Here is a 21,293-nt window from a genome sequence, read left to right as displayed (position 1 = left end):
CGTGTACAGAATAGTCTTGATTACATTATCTAGCAGAATAAAAACAGATGGCAATGAAGTAAGTATTTATCTTCCTGGTGAATTTTAATACACATGGAAGTGAGGGCACAAAAAGACTGCTTTAAACTTGGCATAATATGGTCACTAGGGGCTATGAAAGCTTCTTCCAACCAACTCTACTCATGCACCTAATCTTGACCTGAAGGCAATGTTAATGCTATAACCTTTTTCTGCTTGAGCTGTAACATCTTATTTCCACTTCCTCTTCCCAGCCATCTCCTTGGTTGGAATTCCTGTGCATCAGCACAGCAGCACAGCTCGGTACACATCTGTGTCAGCGTAACAAGACCAGGCAGATGAGAGCAATCCAGGGCAGAACAGACATTTAGAGAACAGCTCACTGGAGTCAATAATCTAAGCACTGCCAAATGCTGAGAAGTTCACTGGTGCTTACAGTAGTTGGGAGAATATTAATGTGCTTCTGATAAAAAGCTTGCCTATCCCCATGCTGGGTGTTCAATGTTTTCTGTGGTTATGGCACAGCAGCTTCTGAGCTGGTAACAGGCTCCTGTCATACCCCTTCACCTCACGTTCAAAGATCAATGTCTGCTGCTCACGTTTGTGCCCCTTGTGGTTATACAGAACAACAGATCACTCCCCAAAGCAATTGCCTGCAGTGCGGGATAAGTGCAGTCAGTGCAAAGAAGCTGCTCTTGGGGGCAAAAAGGACGATCTGGCAGGACAAAACCGAGCTCTGAACCTTTTGTAACTTGGTGCATTTAGCAGCCTGGGTGGATGCTGAATTTCATTATCCCTTCAAATTGCTGTACATTTGTTCAAAGGAGTTTTCTCTTGTCGGTAGGGCCGCCCGACAAGAACCAGCACGTTCCTGTCTGACAATGACGTTAACTGCCTTTGGAACAGCAGAAACAGCCGCACCAGCCAAGCGGTGCAGTCTGCCAGCCTCCGAGATACATGCACTGGAGTATTCCTTCAGACACCTGCCAACCATGATCCATCCCCTCCTGCCTCCCCTCCAGGTGAAACTCTGATTCAGCATCTTAAACAAAACCGCAAAAACCTGCTTGGCGGTCTGGGAGCTCTCTCTTCCCTCTACCACAAGACTCTACATGCAGCCATGCTGCTGCCCAGGGGCTGGAGCATAGGAGCAGGGTGCATTTGCTAACAGCTTGATACTGAGAAAATGCTGGGGAGAGCAGTGCAGCTGATGCTCCCCCAGACTGGCAAAGCTGTTTAGACTTGCACTCACAAGGAACAGCACATCCTGGGCTTTGTCACCCAGACAGACCTGTACTGGGGGAGTCTGCTGTTTTTCAGAAGCAGAAACCTGGAGGTTTGCTCCCAAACTTCCCCCTCCCCCCCATATAATGTACTTTTGCTTTCCTCTTGCTAAGTGGCTTAAAGCAACAGTGCAATAGCAATGCATTAGAAGGATAAACTTGAGGGCAGCTATTGCTCCAAGCAGAAACACTGGAGCCTTCCCAGCCCTATACCTGCCCTGGCCCCCAGAACAGGATCTCATCAGGTGGGAGGAGGGCTGAGAACTCTGCCTGACCAGAATTGGCTGGGGTTCCTTCTTAATCTGATACCACCTTTGCTGACATTCCTGTACACGCCTGACTCATCCCAGTCATCACTGTAACCCCCTTCTTTTCTGAGTTTTTTTTTTTTCTTTTTTTTTTTTTTTTTTTTTCTTTTTCTTTTAAATGTTTGATGAGTTTCTCATACTTCTGTCAGGTTTATTTGCTCTCTGGAGCTTGCTAGAATTCTTTGTGTGTTTTCACCAATCTTCTGCAGCAGAGCCCAAGCTGAGAACTGGCATAACCTCTGCCATGTAATTCAGCAAGCCTCTTTCTCCTCTTCTTCCCTAATAAGTTCTTTTATTTCCTATTGTAATTCAATTTTTTTTGTCATGTTCTCTGTAGTTACAGTCAAATAGATCCATAGGAGCCATTAAAGGCAGCCTTTTCAGTGTAAAGCGTTTAACGTTTTTCTGTTCCCTTAACAAAAGGCAGACATATGAACTTCTGACTAAGTGAGAAGGGCAAACATATTAGCTCTGAATATAAAAAGAAAGGCAGAAAGTATTGCCATCCTACCTAATAAACTGAAAAATTCTGGGAAATGTTGTACAGAAAATGGACAAGATGAATACCTCTTTCCTCTCTGCTATCTAAAAGAGCCCAAACACCCCAGAAAAAGCATTAGCCCACAGAACTCTTTAGGCTGGTTTAGGTTAATTCCTTTCCAAACCTGAGTGGCTGCAATGGTTGAAAACCAACATCTCAACATCCCTGAATTTGAACTTGGATCTGAACTTTGCCATTGCAGCTTCTCCCCTTCAACATCTATGTCACATCTAAAGATATCAATTTTGCACTTGATGAATCATAAAATAAATGCATTCCTGTTAACGTACAGCCTTCCCAGAATGGTAACCCTGGATATGGCCTATAGTGCTTCTGCTTTACTCTCCTTGTAAATAGTTCCATCTCCACAAGAAATTTCTCCTGTACTATTTTTGTCTAGGATCTGTTGCTCATCTAGAAGTCTTCTCATTCAGGTTCTGTGTTCTTTTTGTGATAATGAACACCTAAAATTTTCCTTATAAACAAAATGCAAAGCAACTTCAGAAACTTCTGGTGCTCTAGAACCTAAAGCTGAACCCAGAACCCTTGGACATGGGTGTTAGGAAATAAACAGATATAATGCATTCAAGAGTTCAGCTGGTACATTGCTGAGCTGTCTCTCTGTTGAGTTGCTTTCATCTCCCAAATAGTGAGGCGTGTTCTTCTCACTCACTAAATCTGTTTATATTTAGCAGTAGTCACCAAGTCAGTCTGACACGAAGCAGGAGAGGAACATATTCTGCCTTACTTGTCTGTCCATTGCTGTGGATAGTGGATAAGTACCTTTAACAGCCTATTCTTCTGCCCATCCTGCTGCTACTTCTCTGATCTGTGCTGCTCAGCCTGGCCTCTGCCTACTTGGAAACAAATAAAATCTTGACAAGTATCTCTTGTGTGGAGTGGCTTAGGATGGGTTCTGTAAAAAACACATTTCAGTGCCTTTGGATTCACCACTTTTTCACATTCGCCCTCCCTTCTCTCCTCTCATTTTACCTTGTTTCTACATGCCTAAGCCTTGCTTTAAATAACAGTTGTCTGATTCTTTGCCTCATCTCATATCCAGCTAATTATTTTCAATCTATTGATTTTCCACATGGAGATAAATGGGTTATTCAGCTCACAAAGCCTGTACCCACACAGTTGCGAGCTAACCCATAGGTATGGGAAGGGGAGGGGGTGTATGTGCTTCTGTGGTTGAGCACCTTTCTGGTGATCTTGTGTAACACAACAAAAGAGACTTTTTTTCTTCTTACTTACTGCAGAAATCCATCCAGCTTCAGACTTATGCCAGTGAGTAATTGCATTTCACAGGGAGAAAGAAGTAACAAATAAAAACCTGATAAGTTTGCAATAAGAAAATTGCTAACATATGTTTTTCTTATGTCTTTAATTGCAGCAACTAGTGGGGTTTGGATGCAAAAGAGCCAAGCACAATGGCAAAGCACCATCACTCAGCTGTGGGTGATGTGGGGTCAGCTCCAATCCTTGGGTCCCACCTCTCTACCACAGCCTGCATTAAAACATGAGGTGGATGCAAACAAACCACCTTTCCCTCAGTTCTTTACAGCCAAAATCACTTCAGAAACCCAGTGCACAACATAGCAGCAATGTCACAGCCAGGACAGGAATGAAAAATGTTGGATTCACTACTAATGGAAAGTTGTCACATAAATATAACCTCAGGGTAGGAAATTAACTCTGATCTCACTAGCTTCTCTGACAATTGAAATTCCATGGAACTATGATAACATAAGGCTATGGATTTTAGGCTCATATACATATAATTGGTCATCTGGGGAGGTAGAGAGTCACGATAAAACTTTTTCACTGTTATTAGTAGTTCTCAAACCCCTGTTTCATCAAATACAGTGTGAGTATGACCAGGCTCAAACAGTAATACAGATATTGCCAAGGGATTTGGGGATAATAAGGAAGAAATGAGAATAAATGGCTAAGAGATGAAATTAGAAGTTAAAGAAAAAAATAAACAAACTTTGGCAAAGTGGTTGCTGTTTAGCAAGCCTGCATTGAATAATTCTTGCCCTCCTTCAGAATAGTAGTCTGAATTCTCTGCCTCATTGGGATCCATTGGCATGCTTGATTTGCTGCAATGTGAACTGCAGATTTATAGTTTATAGCAGGTTTCACTAATTTCAAATTATGTTCAGAACACCAAAAGTCAACCCACTTGCTGATACATGGATTAATATATCCAACTTCAATAGAAATCTGGACTCTGCAGGAAAGCTCTTTTAAGTTTTGACATCGACTCTTGTCTTCACCATAATCACACTGAAGTTAAAAACAAACAAACAAACAAAAAAACAAACAAACAAAAAAACAAACAAACAAAAAAACAAAACAAACAAAAAAAAAAACCCACCTTTTTTGGTTCTTGCCTACTTGCTAAGGTTGGATAGATTCAATTGGGTTCTGGGCATGGAGCTCTCCCAGATCCACTACAGCTTTGTCAGTGGCCACTGCTTGAAGAAGCTTATGCTGTCACAAGTAGAGTGAGTGAGTTAAAATAAATGCACCTCAATTAGAATCACTGGTAAGATTTGACTTAGAAATAGTTAGAAATAACATTGAAGATACAGCTTTACAACCAACATTTAGGAATGAAGACATCAGACACAGGGAATTTGGGACAGAGCATGGAATTGGGTTGTGTAATGATATAATGTGATGGAAAGTACAGCAATAATAGAAGAGTAGCACTATCCTTGGCGATAGCAAAGGAGAACAAGCCTAAATGCAGCAGCTATGGACACAGAAACAAAGGAAGAAAAACTGCTTACCTTTGGAAGGCCTCCATCCCTAAGATAGGGATCTCCAGCAAGATACACTTAACATCCACTTCTAGCCCTTAAATGAGGTCTGGAAAGGGGTGGATCCTGTCTCCAGCCCTTTCCAGTCATTCAGGTGCATTGCATGCAGCTGAACTCCCCTGGGCTGGCCTTGCCTTCTCACCAGTGTTCAATCACTGGTTCAGGTCGTGACTCAGCATTTCCACTACAGGTTGACATGAGGAGACATCACTGAAGAGCAAAACAGAATTAGGCATAGGCAAGAGAAATTTTTTTAAAACTAGTTTGAGAAGGAGGTGGTTGGAAGGCCAAAATTTGTCCTGATATTACTCATTTTCCCCCAGTGTTTATTCCCAACACAAATTAATGTCAGTCATTTTCCTCTTCCCTCTCTCAGACACACGCTGTCAAACCATGTTGCCTTAATACTTCCTAACCGCCTGGAATAAATTGAGCTTGACCAAGGAAAAAGAGAGCAACATGGCAACTTCTGGAAGGAGGAGCAAGCTTGTGCTTTGCTGACCACAGCCTCTTGTAGGTCATCGCAGCACATGTGCGTCCTTCTCCTGTTCTGGCTTTTGTTGAAAATGGCTCAAGGTACAAAAAACTGAAACTTCCTGTTGAACGAGGAATGGATCAGTGTGGGTAAGGTAGCGTGGGCAGGAAGGCATGCAAGCATCTGGTTTGAATAGCTGCGTGCATGCAATATCAGCCAACTTTCTGTAGGTTTCACAGTTGTTGGCTTTTTTTATCCTGGAGCTCTGGAGGACCCACCCTCCTTCTGCCTCCCAGGAAGGCCACAGGAAAGCTCGCTGGAAGGGGGTCTACCTCCTCCCCTAGAGGAGCTGCAAGGGTTGAAATGGCTCTGCAAGGCCACGGTGTGCTCCAAAAGGTCGAAAGTGTCCTCTGAGATTTGGGAGACAGCATGGCATGGTGCCCCGATGTGCTTCTGTTGGGAATGCAATGTGTGAGGAGCCAGGCGACCGCGCGGCCTGCAGGATACACATTCCTAAACGTCACTTAGCCATACAACCTGCGAGGGCGGAAAAGTGGGCAGATGGAGAAATAATATTTTCATTGAAAATTCCCTACCTCTAAGATATTTCCTGTCAGGTTCCTTCCAAGGAGGGCCAAAGAGAGGGAGGAGGGGGCTGAGGTAGGATGTGTGGCAATGGGTACGAGTTTGTGATTCCTCAGATCTCTCCATTTTGAGAGCGTTTAACTCAATCCCCTTTCCCTTTTCCTCTCCCTAGAAAAGGATCATGCTAAGCATTATTGGAGCCGGAGGCAGTTTGGGAAGTGAAATAAACACCTGACTGTTAAATGCTAAAGGTTTACTCAACCAAAAATAAAAATAGTTCTGGTTTCCTCCACGAAGCTCTAGAATTACATTCATCAGTGCACATGAGCTGGAGGTTTGCAGCTCATGGGGAGACTTGAAAGGTTGAAACTCCTCAGAGGGAAAGTTTGGAGGCAATGAGACAGGCCTCCCTCCGTCTTGTGAGACATCTTCTACACCGAGAAAATGCTGCAGCTGTTTTCCTGGTGCAAGCTAAAAATAAACTCCCTCCTCCTTTCTTAGCTGCTCGTATCAGTTTCATGGGTGCCATCACAAAACCAAGATGTACAGAGTGATGTACCAGACTCTCAAGGTTCCTTTTGTGCTGTCTGAGGTGTGTAAGAGAGCTGTGCCAGCAGAAAATGTCAAAGAGTTCTATGCCAAAGTCAATGCAGCCTTGGGGATTCAGGATTTTCAAGCGGTAAATGATAATTGAGTCCCAGGACTGGGCAGTGTTAAGGAGTGGCCACAGTATGATCAGAAATCATGATTCCAACATAGTGGTACTAGGAATCCCTGCTGGAACCCTTCTTTTTCTGCAGCTCTGCCATCAGGCTGAAGACATCATCATTGATTTGCAAAACTATCCTGTTTACCTCCAAAATGCAAGGTGGAAAACTGTATTAAGATGTTTGACACATTTGCAATATGTTTCCTTTTGTCAGGTCATCCATAGTTGGACTAGGACATATTTAACACATGAGATAGAGCAGATTCCTTCTCTGTATGATTCCCAAAGCACGCTGACTTGTAAAGTAACTCAGAAGGGCTACATGTGAACACAACCAGACTTCAGTAGCAATTGCAGCATCCTATGTAGATATTTTTCTTCCGGTAACAAAACAAATTATCCAAACTGGAGGAAAGAACACACATTTTTCACATTTTCAGGTCAGGGAGGGAAATAAGGTGACTAATGGGATTTCTAACTTGCATCTCTATTCAAGACAACTAACACTAATGGCTTCGTAAAAATGTTCACACCGTTCCCTTTCTCAATTGAGATGAAGCAAACCCATGGGATCCAAAATTACTCAGGACTCCCAGATGGATAAGCTGGAATCTGGGAAGGACAAAACTCCCCACCTTGCGTTTGCTCCCAGGAAATGGGAAGCCTGGAGGGAGAGAAACAGCCAGTCTGAGCCAAGGTAACAGCAAAGCTGGATTAGCATGGGGCTGCTCTTGCTGAAAAGAAATTTGCTGTAGTTAACCAGAAAGTTTTAGGGTAAGAAATTATAGAACAATTTGGGCAAAGAGAAAATAAAAGCCACCTGTTTAAAGTTACCCTTTAACCTATTCACTCTGCCTTCCCTCTTGCTTTCTCTCTCTTTCAAATTCTCCCAGTATCTCTGTTTTCCATAGAAGCAAATCTTCCCCAGGGAAAGTCAATTCTGAAGGCAATTTTCCAAAAACCATTTGGCAGAATTGGCCAGTACTTCAACTGCAAACATGAAAAGGCATTTATTCCACTAACTCAAATGTAGTTTGGAAGAGACATTACTGAACTTGTTTTAGGAATATACTTTGACTGCATCAGTTTTATTGCTTCTTGTATAAATGTCAAACTCAATTTGCCTCAAAGCAGAAAAAAAAAACTCAAAGTACACGGTAATGTATATATTAGATACAAAAACTGGGGGGAAAAAAAAAAGTGTTATCTCCATAGTAAAGTCAAGCCCATTGCATGTTAATTGTGCTCATTGTACACACTGAATATTTCCGTAGTGGTAAGAAAATGGAGGGTATATGAGCCTGCTATTGTGAACTGTATTGCTAAGGTGGCCAGAGGATACAAAATCCTGAGGCTCTAATATTTCTTAAACTGTGATTGCCTAATTTCATCATCTTTTTTTTTTTTTTTTTTTTTTTTTTTTTTTGCTTTTCATTCCTTAGAAGAGTTGTTTCTCTGTTGTGTAAAGAACATGGTAACCCCATCCTGCTTGTTTCTCTGTTATGTAAAGAACTTGGTAACCCCATCCTTTGTGCACCATCAGCAGGCTTCAACCTCACACTGTTAGCACATCAGCCTACCATTTGAGACCCAGGGCACTAGCAGCAAAGCATTTTTTTTCTTTTCTTGGAAAGAGGAGGGGTAGAGAAAATCAAGACTGATAAATTCCTGTTTCAATCAGTACTTATTGCCAAATTTTCTAGCAAGAAGTGAATTGGCTATTTCAAAACACTTTATCTCAGCAAAACTAGAGTTGGAATTTCTTGGGGGCTAAGGAAGAAAGCACATCTTTAATCCAAAGGTTATCTCCCTGCTGAATTTCAGATTTGCTGCAGATGATGCGGGAGACAGGGCAAAAAAAAAAAAAAAAAAAAAAAAAAAAGAACAATTTCTAATAATAAATAAAAAGCATTAAGCAACCTAAATAATCTAATTTCTGCTATTTTACTGCACAATATATTTTGCAGAAATTTTAAGTATTTGGACAGCCTACATGTTAAGTACTGCCATTTCTAAGTTATTACTGTGAACACATTAGATTTTGCCATGATTTCATTTGCATTTTAAGGTCTGATCCTGCAAAACCTTAACTTCCCTCATGTGAGCAACTGCAATGGCATCAGCAGTGCTTCTTATCTACATAAAGTTAATGTCTTGCACAATTATTTGCAGGATCAGGACATAAGACTGAAAATGCAATTACTTTGTGAGTTAAAAGAAGAAAATGCTCTTTGGAATAGTAGGTGAGATTTTCCACTGGAGTAAATGATATAGGACCCATTGAATTCAATGGAGCTATCCTGATTCACGCCCGTTGATATGGCCCATTAATTTTAGTGTATGAAAATGAATCTCTGCTCTAAAAATACCAATTAGTAATAAGCTTCGAGAAAGAGGAAAAAATCAATTTAAATTCATTTGGTGTAATGCACATTTTCTGTTGCTATTTTAGTTAAATTATTATTATGCATAATAATGTTAGGCCAATAGGTGCTGTCACTTTAGGGATGTGCAGCTGTGATGGGTAGCATAAAAGTTAGTGATAGGGAAATTTCAGGGTCCATCCATATCATACAGTTGTCACTATAATTTGGATTAGGGCAACATATCCATTTTTCTCTTTCCCAAGATCTCATCCCCATAGTGCTGAGCACATAAAAAGGGATTATGCCAACTCAGATTTACAATCTAAGTAGGAAAAAAAGAGGCAAAGAGGGGAAACTGAGGCGAAGATTGCTGCCAGAAAAAAGTGAGCTGCAGCCAGTCTCACGCTTCTTGACTCACAGCCATGTGTGTTATTCAGCACATCGGATGGATCCTCAGGAGGTGTATATGCAAAAGTGAGTATGTACTCTGGCACTGAGCCAGTTTTGGCATTTAAACTGTCCAGAGACAAGCATGCAAGAGAGATCCTGTGTGAACACTCAGCTCTGCGGGCATTGAAGTATCAAGTGGTGCATGGGGCTATCTGCATGCTCATTTTGCTGCTATTCAGTGCTCATCCATACATGCGTTTGTGCAAGGAAGATGACGCTCCTGTGATGGAAAATCTCTGTGTGTTGCCATTCAGCACTGGTATTTCATGAACGATAACAGCCTTCCGGGATAAGTAGCACTCAAAAAAAAGATTCAAAGCTGGTTTCCTCATATTCCAGGCAATCCTGAGATAGCAATGATTTGTAGTCACAGATTACTCACTCTTACTCATAATGCAAGAGAAAAAAAAAATGGGAAAAAAAGTAATTTGGGTTCAGACAGTCTACAATCAAAGGGTGGAACTCATGTCCACAGGACGTTGCAGGGGCCAAAAGTACAAGCTGGTTCAGAAAGCAGCTTCAATTCCAGAAGAAAAAGGCAGCAAGGACTATAAAATCCTGTTGCTAGCTGCAGATGCCTGGAAGTAGGGAGGGCATGCTGAGGAGAGCAGCACCCACAGACTGCCTTGTCCTTACCATCCCGCCTCAGCTGTGTGGGTGAACCCTGGGCACGTCACACCTTTGGTTCACTGAAGTATGGCTCAGCTAAAGCATGCAGCCTGGAGTTCACCCCACTCCCTGTGGGTAAGGCATTCAAGCCCCACCACAGCCATTTAAGAGATTTAGATCTGTAGATGCTGTATTAGTGAAGCGGGCTGTTTGGTGTTGTAGTTTATAATATTGTTTTGTTTTGTTTTGTTTAAGAAGTAAGAAAATAGAAACCATACACCAGCTCAGATGGCTTAGGGAACTTTTTCATGGACTGCATTGGAAACCCACTGCTCACTGCCTCTAAGTGCTTTAACTTTGAAGAGTTACATGCATTTAACACCTCTCGGGATAGTGCTAAAGCTGTCTTACACCAACCAAGAGTTCAGGGTCTAGAACGCAGCAAGCTGCATGGTGTGACCTGGGGCTGCTCAGACCAGCAATACGGAAGGTTGCTATTTCCATCTCACCTTCAACAGCAGTGTACAGAGGGAAGCCATCCTTAGGACATGAACTCCTTTCCTCCCCAATGCCCTCTGTTAGCAGTTTCACCTTGCTCTGCAGTTATAAAGCAGTTTCTCAATGGCAGAGAAAGAAAAAAAAAAACAAACCAACACTACCCAGTGTTTCTTCCTCTGAGAAACCTATTGACAGGCAGATCCTGTGGATTCCTCCCAGTACAGCTATCTTTGAACTGAGGACTTCTTAGTGAAGTTGGGGAGTTTCCTGGGGTTTTACTGTTTTTTTCCTAAATTGATTGCGGAATTTTTAAACAAGGTTGGTGCCTCTGATCTTTTTCTCAGTAGCTGCAAAATCTGTTTCTTCCCCCACAACTTGTTCTACAGAAAACAGGTATCGGAAAAATTAAAGGGGAAAGGACAGCAGCACCATTTGCAGAGCGAACCTCGGCCGAAAGAAGGGCCATTCCTAATGCTTTGTGAGCCATCAAGTATCCCAAACAGCTTTCATCAGATCTGGGGCTTGTAAAATATTTCTGGATTATGCACAACTGTGAAAGCTTCCTCTATATTTTCCCTTGAATATTGGACACTCCTAAAGCTCATTAATCCCCACTGTTTGCTTCAGGTCCCTACTGTGAAATTCAGATTAATTATTTCTTGTGTGCAGACTTTATCTAAGCTCTGAACAACGAAGGGTTGTTTGTAGCTTTCTGCTTTTCTTAGTAGTTTTTCCGTGCGTTGTTCTGTATCTGTTTGTTACAAGGATGCTACCCTCACCTGTAAGAAGAAAGTTTGATTTCAGTGAACACTAAGAGTTCATCCAATGCCTGGACCTGTATTTCTAATGTCTGCCTATACCTATAGCTGCATGTGGAGAGGTTACATTGATGTGAGCATGAACCCTTTCCTGGCATAGGCATCACAGATGAGCATGGCCTTAAGAATGAGAGGAGCCTGTAGGGATGGAATAACACTGGGTTGAACCTTCAACCAAAGGCACAATGGGACATTTGTGGAGTGATAAAAGGTGGTAAAGACATCCATGCAAGCATGTGTTTTAATTTGAGGGTAGTCTCTACTTTGTGTTCAGCTGGAACAAACCCAAAAATGCGAGTACAATGTGAAATGCAGGAATATGTGGTTGATGCCCATCCCTAGAGACTTTCAAGGTGAGGCTGGAACAGGCTGTGAGCAACCTCATCTAGCTGTGGATGTCCCCGTTCAATGAAGGGGAGCTGGACTAGATGCCCTCCAGAGGTCCCTTCCAACTCTAAGGATTCTATGATTCTATGGAAAGTTTGGAAACCTCCAACCTTCTTATTAACTGCAAAGTGCTGAAAATCTCTATGAAAATGTCTCTACTGAGATTTCTAAATGCAGTTCGGTTGTCTTAGGTCATCCTGATAAAGCAAGGATTACCACCCAAGTACGTAAGTAGCTTTTTACTCCAACCCTTTTGAGGAACTTCTACTGCCACCCAATCACATTTATTTTACACTCAACCTTTCCAAATAACATTGAAACTAGAAAGTTATTTATGTGACCTCCTTAATTGAAAGAGCATTTGCTGTCAGTGATCAAATAAACTGTTATTGATCTTCAGCATTGGAAACTACTCACATGGACCATTCTGGTACATATTTTTCATTAAGACACTTTTCAGAAAAAAAAAAAAAATCAGAATGCAAATACAGCAAAAAAAAAAAAAATCCTACAGGGTACTGAGATTAAAAAAAAAAATCAAAGAGTTTTGAGAGTGACTCCAGAGAAAAGAAACTGTGCAAAGCACAAAATAGCAACACCACCACAGACTGCAGAAAAATGTGGGGGCTTCAGTAGACACAACAGCCTGCTCTGGACTCCCAGCACGTAATGAGAGGAAACTTAGAGGACTGGCTTGGCCATCAGAAACCTACTGATGCAAAAGCATCTCATAGCAGAAGAAAGCCCTGAACTGTTGACTACCAGACTCTGAGAAGGTGTGATTCCCATGTGCCCTCCTTGTGTACTCTTTCCCATGTATCACATCCACGCATGGAGCTTGCTTTGATCCAGCATGACATTTCTGTATTTAACGTGAAGCTTGGGGTATGTCTCATTTACTACTAATCCTGTGACAAAACTGCTGCTTATGTCACGTCTGAGAGAAGGGGAAATACTTGCTCCTCTTCTCCTCCAGAGACCAGAGGTTCATGTCCTGTTATGATTCATTTCTCTAAACTCAGCATAACTAAGTTGAATCTAAAAACATCTAAATGTCAGTTATCTCACAATCCAAATATCAGTTCATTTACAACCTATAGCAGTTTCTTCACTTTTTTAACTTGAGAAAATTTTATCTTAAGTTTATATACTCTGAACTGCAGAGAAATCAAGGGCATCAGACTCCTTGGTATCAAGCTATGAAAGCGTTCACAGAATAAGAGAGATGATACACTAATTGTTACACCCTTCTCAGGCTGCATATTCACCAGGCTTTTGTTAAGATGCAAACTTGTAATTCTGTGCTTTTTTCCCTCTATTTTAAAGTAAAACCTTATTCAAACTTCATTTTCAGGAGGAACTTTTCAGTCTCTTGGACAAAAATACTTTGTATTTTCCTTAGTCTGTTACAAAAAATTGGAGGTCACATTATGAATAAGCTCTCAGAGTTAAATGCCTCTAAAATATAAGGCTTATAATGGAAACACTAACACAGTCTTGACTACCGCAGCCCTGCTCTAATATCAGTGAACTTCCTTTGGGGGTGAAGCTTTGCCTCAGGAACCTTAATTATCTGATGTGGTCAATTACTCCAAGATAATGATGATTTTATCAGGTATTACTGCTCAAATATTTTACGATAGACAGGCTATTTAATTGCATTCCTGACCTACCAAAATGCTTACAGATGACTCAATTAAACACTAAGAGGATACAGGGGGAAGGGAGGGAGGAAGGGACTGCACTTAAATCCTTGCCTATAGTTCATTTTGAGATTTTTTTTTTTATTCTCCTGAAAATCCTGCTGTCCATCCCTCCATTCTTTCACCCATCCATCCATCCATCCATCCATCCATCCATCCATCCATCCATCCATCCAAGCAAATTGCATGAGTAGCACTGCCTGTACAGGAAGTTTGGATAAATGAGCCCAGTACTAAGTACAAATGGGAAAGCATGTCCGGCCTCTCTCCTGCTGAGGGATTAACAGTGGATCCTGCATAATCCCTGTGGTGGATTAGCAAAAACATTTTGACATCCCAGTGTAGATGAGCGTGATGAAATGAATTTTCTCCCACATTCAGATAAAATAGATTTTACGACAATGGGGAAATGCCTTTATTACAGCGGCCAAAGGGATAGTCTCAGCTTCTGCAGGTCCTTTAGGCATCCCAAGGGCTGGTCCATCCCTGCTTTAGACTGGCAGGGGGGTGCTGGGCTGCTGTTTGCCAGTGGGGTTGAGGTTGCCCCAAGGACTGCTTTAATTGGCATCTCTGCTTCAGTGGTCATAATGGGCTGTTTCCCAGGCACAAAGCTGCCATGTCTTAAGAATGTCTGGTTGCAAAGCAAGCATGCCTCTGCCTTGGCTCAGCCCCTGCCCTGGGTGCTGTCAGTAAGGACCTGATGCAGCCTCTTGTGCTGGTGGTGCAGAGAACTCTTTGCAGTATTCCCAGCCAGGAAAGAGGGGGCTTTCCCCTGCCAAGCAGTCAATTTGCTTCTGGTTAAATAGGAACTGTGTGCAAGATTTTGAGGGTAGATTATTTTCCTGCTGCGTACAATAATGTTACTGCAACACTTTCAGCAACTTTGTCAGGAACTCAACCAAAAGCACTGAAAACAATGGTAAGGCTGCCCTTCCTTTCAATGGTTGCTGGAATTCTGCTGCATTTCTCCACAAAGGTCCATTTGTCTTTCCACTCTGGAAACAAAATGTATTGTTGCAGTACTGTTGCTAAAACTAGCAGCAAATCCTCCAGGGTAAGAATGTGGTTACCCACTATTGCATCAGGCTAACAGAAAGAAGAGATGATATTTTATGGGGGTTTGCTCAGAAAAAAAAAAAAGAAAAAAAAAAACACTTTTTGTAATGCTATGGTTTCCATTTTATGGGGTTTCACAACAGCCTTTTCATGGGCAGCTTTTTCATCATTCTCTGTTATGTTTTCAGCATTGCTAAAGCTCTTTTCAGTCACATTCCAAAGCACAGCATCCACAAATATTCCCAAATATATCCTAAATTGCCTAGGAAGGAAACAATTTTCCCTATCTGAAATTAGAACAAAAAATGATTCTGAAATGTCAAATTTTAGCAAACTAAAATGCTGCAGCAACTGGTTTGGGTAAGTCAAAACAGTTCAATTTGACTGTTAAAAATATTACTATCATTAGTCTTCACATCAAGATAGAAAGTCATATTGAAACTACTGTAATTCTCTCGTTATTAAGAAGAGTGACAACTAACAGTCAAAGGAAACAGAAAAAGGCAGCAAAGTCCTAAACACCATGTAAAGCATCGCCATTTTATTCCATATTACATAAGGAAGGAACCATTTTGGGTGAGTGAGATGGTGAACTGGGGCAGAGAGCGTGGGCTCTTTGTAAATCATATGTGACAACAGCACTGACCCAAAGAACTTCCTATTGTAAACACCCTGCTTGTGAGCCACGATGCTTTTCTGCACAAGTAACCAGAGAGCCAAACCTCACCTCTTCCCAATATTCCAATCAAATTCTTATGCCTGCAATGCTTCAGCTCCTTCCTACAGTACATACATATTTCAGAGTTACCACTTAATACAATTATAGTTCATTTAGCCAGCAATTACAGTAATAGGAAGACTGGCAACCACTGTCACTCAGACTGGAAAATCAATCTTGCACAGTGGTATTTTTATTCATCCTATGGAGTGCCTTTTTAGTTAGATGCACGCACTCTGGAATCAAAGGGAAGAATTAACATCACTCTGATTTTTACTATTTGTCTTTTACATTTATCCATATGCTATTTGGTTTCTGGCTGGAAGAATAGTGAACAACATCCTGAGGCCCCTTCCAACCTGATATATTCTATGAGTCCATGGATTATTGGACCTGTTGTTTCAGCAGATCAGTTTTCTATTGTATTTCACCTGAGAGAGGACTTTGACAACTCATTTCCTAGAGGCAACTCAAAATATAGCTGTCCATGGACACTGAAATAGCAACTCCTGAGCTTTTCTTAAATCTCTTATACAATATTTGCTTTTATTCCAAATTTATAAACCCGTGTCCAGGAAGGCACTTAAATAGGTGTTTCAGTTAATCCTTATTTTAACAGAGTTCTGAAGAATCTACATAAACATATGGCCACAGTTAAGCAAATGTGCACTAGACAGGAATGAAGTGCTGAATTACAGATGTAGTGCTTCCAAAAGAAAGCTAAGACTATAACCACGTCTCCTGAGCCTTAAATCCTCTTTCTCAGTCACTTAACCATGCTACAACAAACCTACTTTGGACGGCTGGTTTAAATAGGTGTTATATTTGCACTTCATTATGTGAATGGCCCTAAAAATTAAGACTTGCATAAGGCAAAAAAGGTCTGTGATAGTACCTGGAATATTTATTCCCAAGAAGGACGCTAGCAATAGGAGGTTCCCTTTGTTGTTCAAGAAAAGAAAACCTTTAAATCATTGCCATTACTGCAAAGAGTTGTTTCAGCAAGGAGAATAATGATATTTTTGTAGGTTGCCAAACTTTTGCAGCAGAAGAGCCTCTTGGCAGCAGAACTGCTTGATTCAATGAGCATTACTGAATTTCCTCGTTGATCAGTTCATCTCCTCATGGTGCCATCTTTTGACAGTGTTACATTATAGCCTCTTGTTCTTATGATAAATTATTTTCATCCATCATCAGAGCACGCTCTTGCTCTAATGATGGATTAGTGTTATGCATCATCAGGACGAGGCGCATTGATAACATACCAGAGGAGCCCCACTGACAGGAGAAAAATCTGCCAAATAAATTCATTTGCTGTGCACCAAGTCGAAATCAGATATGTAGGGCTGACTGCATCCCACAACAAAAATTCCAGTTAGAAGAGGCAAGTACATCTCCAGAGGCAATTTGTGCAAGGAAGAAGGACAGAGACATGGCCACCTATCCAAATGGCAGTGTAGAGACTGGATGCCTTTGCACCAGAGCTGTGCAAAGGTGCAGGTGTGTTGTGTGGGGCCTGTACTGTGGCAATGTTCCTTCATGGTACCAGAGAAACTTATTTTGGGATGCAGAGTATCAAGAGACCTAAATTCACTGGGGATGGCATGGAGAGCTTGAAACGATGCTGACTGTCTCTCAGAGAAAGGGGCCAAATAGCAGCTGCTTCTTCATCCCCCAGTACCAGTGCCAGGGAAGCTAACCCTTAGAGATATTGTGATAGAGCCCTGCTTCTCAGACCTTGCACCACATCTGCCAGGAGGTAACTCCCATATCTTTGAGAGATGCTCCTGCAGAACTATGAATGCAACCAAACAAACAGTGCAACACACATGTTCAGAGATAATAACAGCCTATAAAAGTACAAATATACCTCTTAATGTCTGGATCTTAAGAGCTTCATTTGGGCTCAATCATTAATTCCTTGCACTTTAACTGTGGATATTAAAAAAAAAAAAAAAAAGAATTTCTTGTTTATACTTTTGTAAAGAAATGTAGCCATTGATATATTTTACCTTTAAGTTTACAGTTACACCTACTTCTCTATCATACCTTGTGTTACAACTGTGATGAAATCCATCAAGAAAATACTGAACACCAAATAAAACACACAAAAGATTGTAAAGACTACCACGCACTTTCAGGTAAATCCCAAATGCAGAACATTAGTCAATACTGGCATCATTAGAGGCTGGGTTGTACTCATCCTGTAATTCCAGTGATAAAAGTGAACCAAGGCATTGGCACCTGGGATCTCCAGGGTCTGCTCTGAGCTTCCTAATGTGCTTGTAAGCAGGGACAGGCACAAGACTATGTGACACTCAGCTCTTTCTTCTGCACTGAAAAAGTAGAGAGTATGTAGGAAGACTGTGACAGATTAAATCAATTCATTCAATTGGGTGGCAGAACAGTGATAAAATTGTGGTTTGTGGAAGCTCTGGATAGCAGTGAAAAAGAGGACACGTCTGAGTCAAGAGATAAATGACTCAACAGATGGTTACACTTTAAAGATTTACTGTAGTTTTGGTGGAAGAAAGGCTTTGTTTTTATTCCTTACCTTTAGCACATGGACTAGCCTGCCTATGGATATTGCTAAAGTAGGGAAGAGGTTTGTAGGGGTGAAAAAACAGCTGTTCTCCTATTGGTGCAAAGCACTGCTGTCCCCAGGCTGCTTGTCCCAAGCAGATGTTGAGGGATTTGGAGCCATCAATGGCACTGAGACGTTTTTCACCAGTTTTTTTTCTGATCTTTTTAGAAACATTCTGAATCAGTGGTGTTTCATTTTTGGGTGGTACAGATCCCAGGCAGTTACCAGGACTTGCAACTAATTATTTGTGCAACACACTTGGTCTAGGAACTAAATCTCCTGAAGAGTATACAAGTATAGCCTCCAAAGAACAAGGCTGAGCACATCCCCTGTCTGGTATTTCAGCTGCAGTTACCTTCCCTTTAGAGTGGGCCTCTGCTGTGTCTGATCCAACACCTGGAGAGGATCCAGGGAGATATTTGACCATGCAGGGGAGTATGACATGGAGCTACAGGTTCTTGGTGACTTCTGATTGGAACCTCTCTGCCAGCCGTCTCAGGAATATACCCTAACAGCTGTGATTTATTGCTGTGTTATCGTGCCTGTCTGCCTCGCTACAGACTCTGAATTTTATCAGGCAGCTTGTCCTCTAATGTCTGGTAACCAATTACTGTGGTCTGCAAAGAAGCCTGAAGTACTTTGCCAAACACTGCTAATAAAGTCAGAGAGAGCCTGAGCACAGCTTCAGGTTGCCTTAAGGAAATTCCAGTGAGCACTTTCCACTTTATTGTCTAGTTCATAGTATGAACTGGGAATTATCTTGAAGTGCCATTCTCTACACAGAGCTAAACTCTCTTTTAAAGATTGTGCCTCACTGGATTACTGACATGGACTCGCCTCCATCCAAAGACTGCTGAACTCAGTAGGAGCCTTGCAAATGACAGCAGTGAGAGCAAGACTCAGCCCACAGTCCTAAACCAAGTACTTCAGAATGAAACACAACAACGACGACAAAACATCCTGTTTTCTTTATACACAGCTAAAGCAGGTAGAAAAAATGGGCAAGTGACAGGACTACAAGGGTAACAAGTGTCTGCTGTTTTGTGTTTGTGAAAAAATAGTTATCTTAAAGGATAAATCATCAATAGCGCTTTGTGCAAGTCCTCTGAAGCAAAGTGAATCTGTGCTTCATTATAGAGTGTTTTCTTTTAAGGCTGGCTTGCCCTTATGGTCCAAGGAGGAAGGAGCAGGGGTCTGTACTGCTGAACTTACCACCCCCCTGCAGCCAAAGGTTTTCTCTTAATCCTGTTCATTTCTCTTGCACCTTCACTAGCTTCACCCACGGACTTGCTACTCCACGTGTGGTATGTTGGCTGGTGTCAGCGTAAAACATGAGCAGACTGGGAGCTCTCATGTCAGACAGCAGCCGGGAGACTACAGAGCCAACCCTGTTCACCACCCATGCTACACCTGCACACAACACACACACAGACACACAGACACACACACACACACACACACACACAGTCTAATTTCTCCCACAGGGAAGCCTTCTGAAAAGTTTTTTCCAGGTTGTAAAAGCCCAATTCCATAAAGCAATGGCTTAGTGCTGCAATGACATGATTTGTGGCTTTCAGGCTCCAAAGCTGTAATTTATTCAGACAATTAGCAGCAGCCCTGTATTCTTGACAAATTCTTCACTTGTGTGCAGCTACTACACAACAAGGTGCTTTTAAGAACTGTGCCTTATGGATTAAAAGACTCCCCCCCCCCTTCTCTTCCCTCCTTATTTGACAAGTTCTTTTCACAGTCAATGGAAATTAATACAGCAGGTTAGAGAGGTGATATACAATAATCCAACCAGCCAAGAAAGCATTGTCTGAAAAGAGCAAGTACAGAGCCTACAGGAATGTTCAATACACAAAAGGGAACACTTCAGTGTTTGCCTTTTGGTGAAGTTATTTCACTCTTCACTTCACATAATCCTCCAGAGTTACTGTACCGGATGTCACTGTGATGCCATTGAAGAGTGTAAATGGTATTTAAGTGTGTGATAGTTGTCCAGAAGTGCAGCTGTGAATGTGTGCTCTGGCAGTCCGGTGGCTTCCCTGGGCTGCAAACTGGCTGGAACGTCAGCTGGCTTTGCACAGTGCGTCTGTGCAGAGGTCTTGCAACACAGCGCTGAGGCTCAAGCCAAAGCAACATAAATCAGCACAGACCCTTCTTCACATGCAAGCCTGAAGTTAAACCAGAGTGATAAAATCCAGCTCTAAATCCTGCTCTCTTCCAGCACTGCTGAAGTTCAGCCCAGCTAGATTTAGGGGCTTGGTCAAGGTCCAAACCCAACTCAGACCCTGACCCACGTTGGGACTTAAAGAAGCAACAACCTCACTGAAACGAAGGCTCTGCTTCCTAGTACCTCTGGCTTTTTCTGGGGATCTGCTAAAGCTGCCACATAACTGGCATGATGTGCAGCCAGCATGTTCTTACACCTTCTGCTCTCAGCAAAATGAGGATAAAAGCAACCAGTTAGGCTCACTACAAGGGCAAACCCTGAGTTAACGAACAGAGCAGAGTTTGGACCAAGATAGCATGGCTCATTTTGCTCCAAAAAAAAAAAAAAAAAAAAGACCTGCAGTGACCTGTAATGGCCTGGGGGTCCCCTGCTGTGAGCACCCCTCCTGTTCTAAAGCATTCCCTGTGGCACTTCCGTGGTTCTGTGCAGTGACACAGTCAGGCAAATACATTAATGATCTATCATCTTACCAACTTCATATTATACTTCACAAAGAATAACAACTTGGAGAGTGAAATTTGTTAGCACAAGATTTTCATTATTTTTTTTTTTTTTTTTCACTAACTCTAGGCAGAGAAAAGGAGATCTATCAGCCAATGTATTCATAATAAATGATTCATCTCAGATGCTGGTGTGAATGGGTGGCTTAGAAATACTTGGAGGCATACAGAGGTTTCCATAAAAACTGCAAGGCTTGGCCCACTGTTGCTTTTGCTCCGAGTCAGTTTTATAGCATTCAGTTCAGTAACAGCAGGGCTTCAACCCATAGAAAATTCAATTTCAAAGTATTTGTTCTCATGTGGCAAAACAAAGAGTTTCTTCAGTGGAACTAACCTAAGTTAATTTATAAACAGAAGTATTTTGCTTCAACTAAATCAAGAATGATATTAAAATGTAATGAAGATCTTCTTAAAGCTTTTGTTTAGGAATTTTTTTCCACTACACTAAAAGGGAAAAAAAGATACAATCAAACAGAGATGAATCACCACATCTGGTAATTGCCAATATTCTGTAACAGTGAATCAAAACACCTTTTATCAAATAACATCATTAAATTTAAAGAGAACCTCGGTTAAAAGAACATTAAGTTTAAATGAGAGACCTGTGAAAATAAAAGC

At 41.6% G+C, this 21,293-nt stretch overlaps 1 long non-coding RNA gene across 1 annotated transcript in view; it reads right to left on the bottom strand.

Annotated features, from left to right (window-relative positions):
• Nucleotides 1–21,293, bottom strand: part of LOC146542947 (uncharacterized) — a 55,942-nt gene that overhangs the window by 17,989 nt on the left and 16,660 nt on the right. The window contains exons 3-4 of the long non-coding RNA XR_014887760.1: nucleotides 4,952–5,191; nucleotides 4,534–4,649 (exon numbers count right to left, since the gene is read on the bottom strand). This is a non-coding gene — a long non-coding RNA (uncharacterized LOC146542947). The remainder of the gene's footprint in view (nucleotides 1–4,533; nucleotides 4,650–4,951; nucleotides 5,192–21,293) is intronic.

This window comes from Meleagris gallopavo, chromosome 22, assembly GCF_905368555.1.
Source record: "Meleagris gallopavo chromosome 22, MGAL_WU_HG_1.1, whole genome shotgun sequence".
NCBI classification, from domain to species: domain Eukaryota; kingdom Metazoa; phylum Chordata; class Aves; order Galliformes; family Phasianidae; genus Meleagris; species Meleagris gallopavo.
The sequence above is the reverse complement of the archived record's forward strand: the minus strand, read 5'-3'. Positions and strand labels throughout refer to the sequence as shown.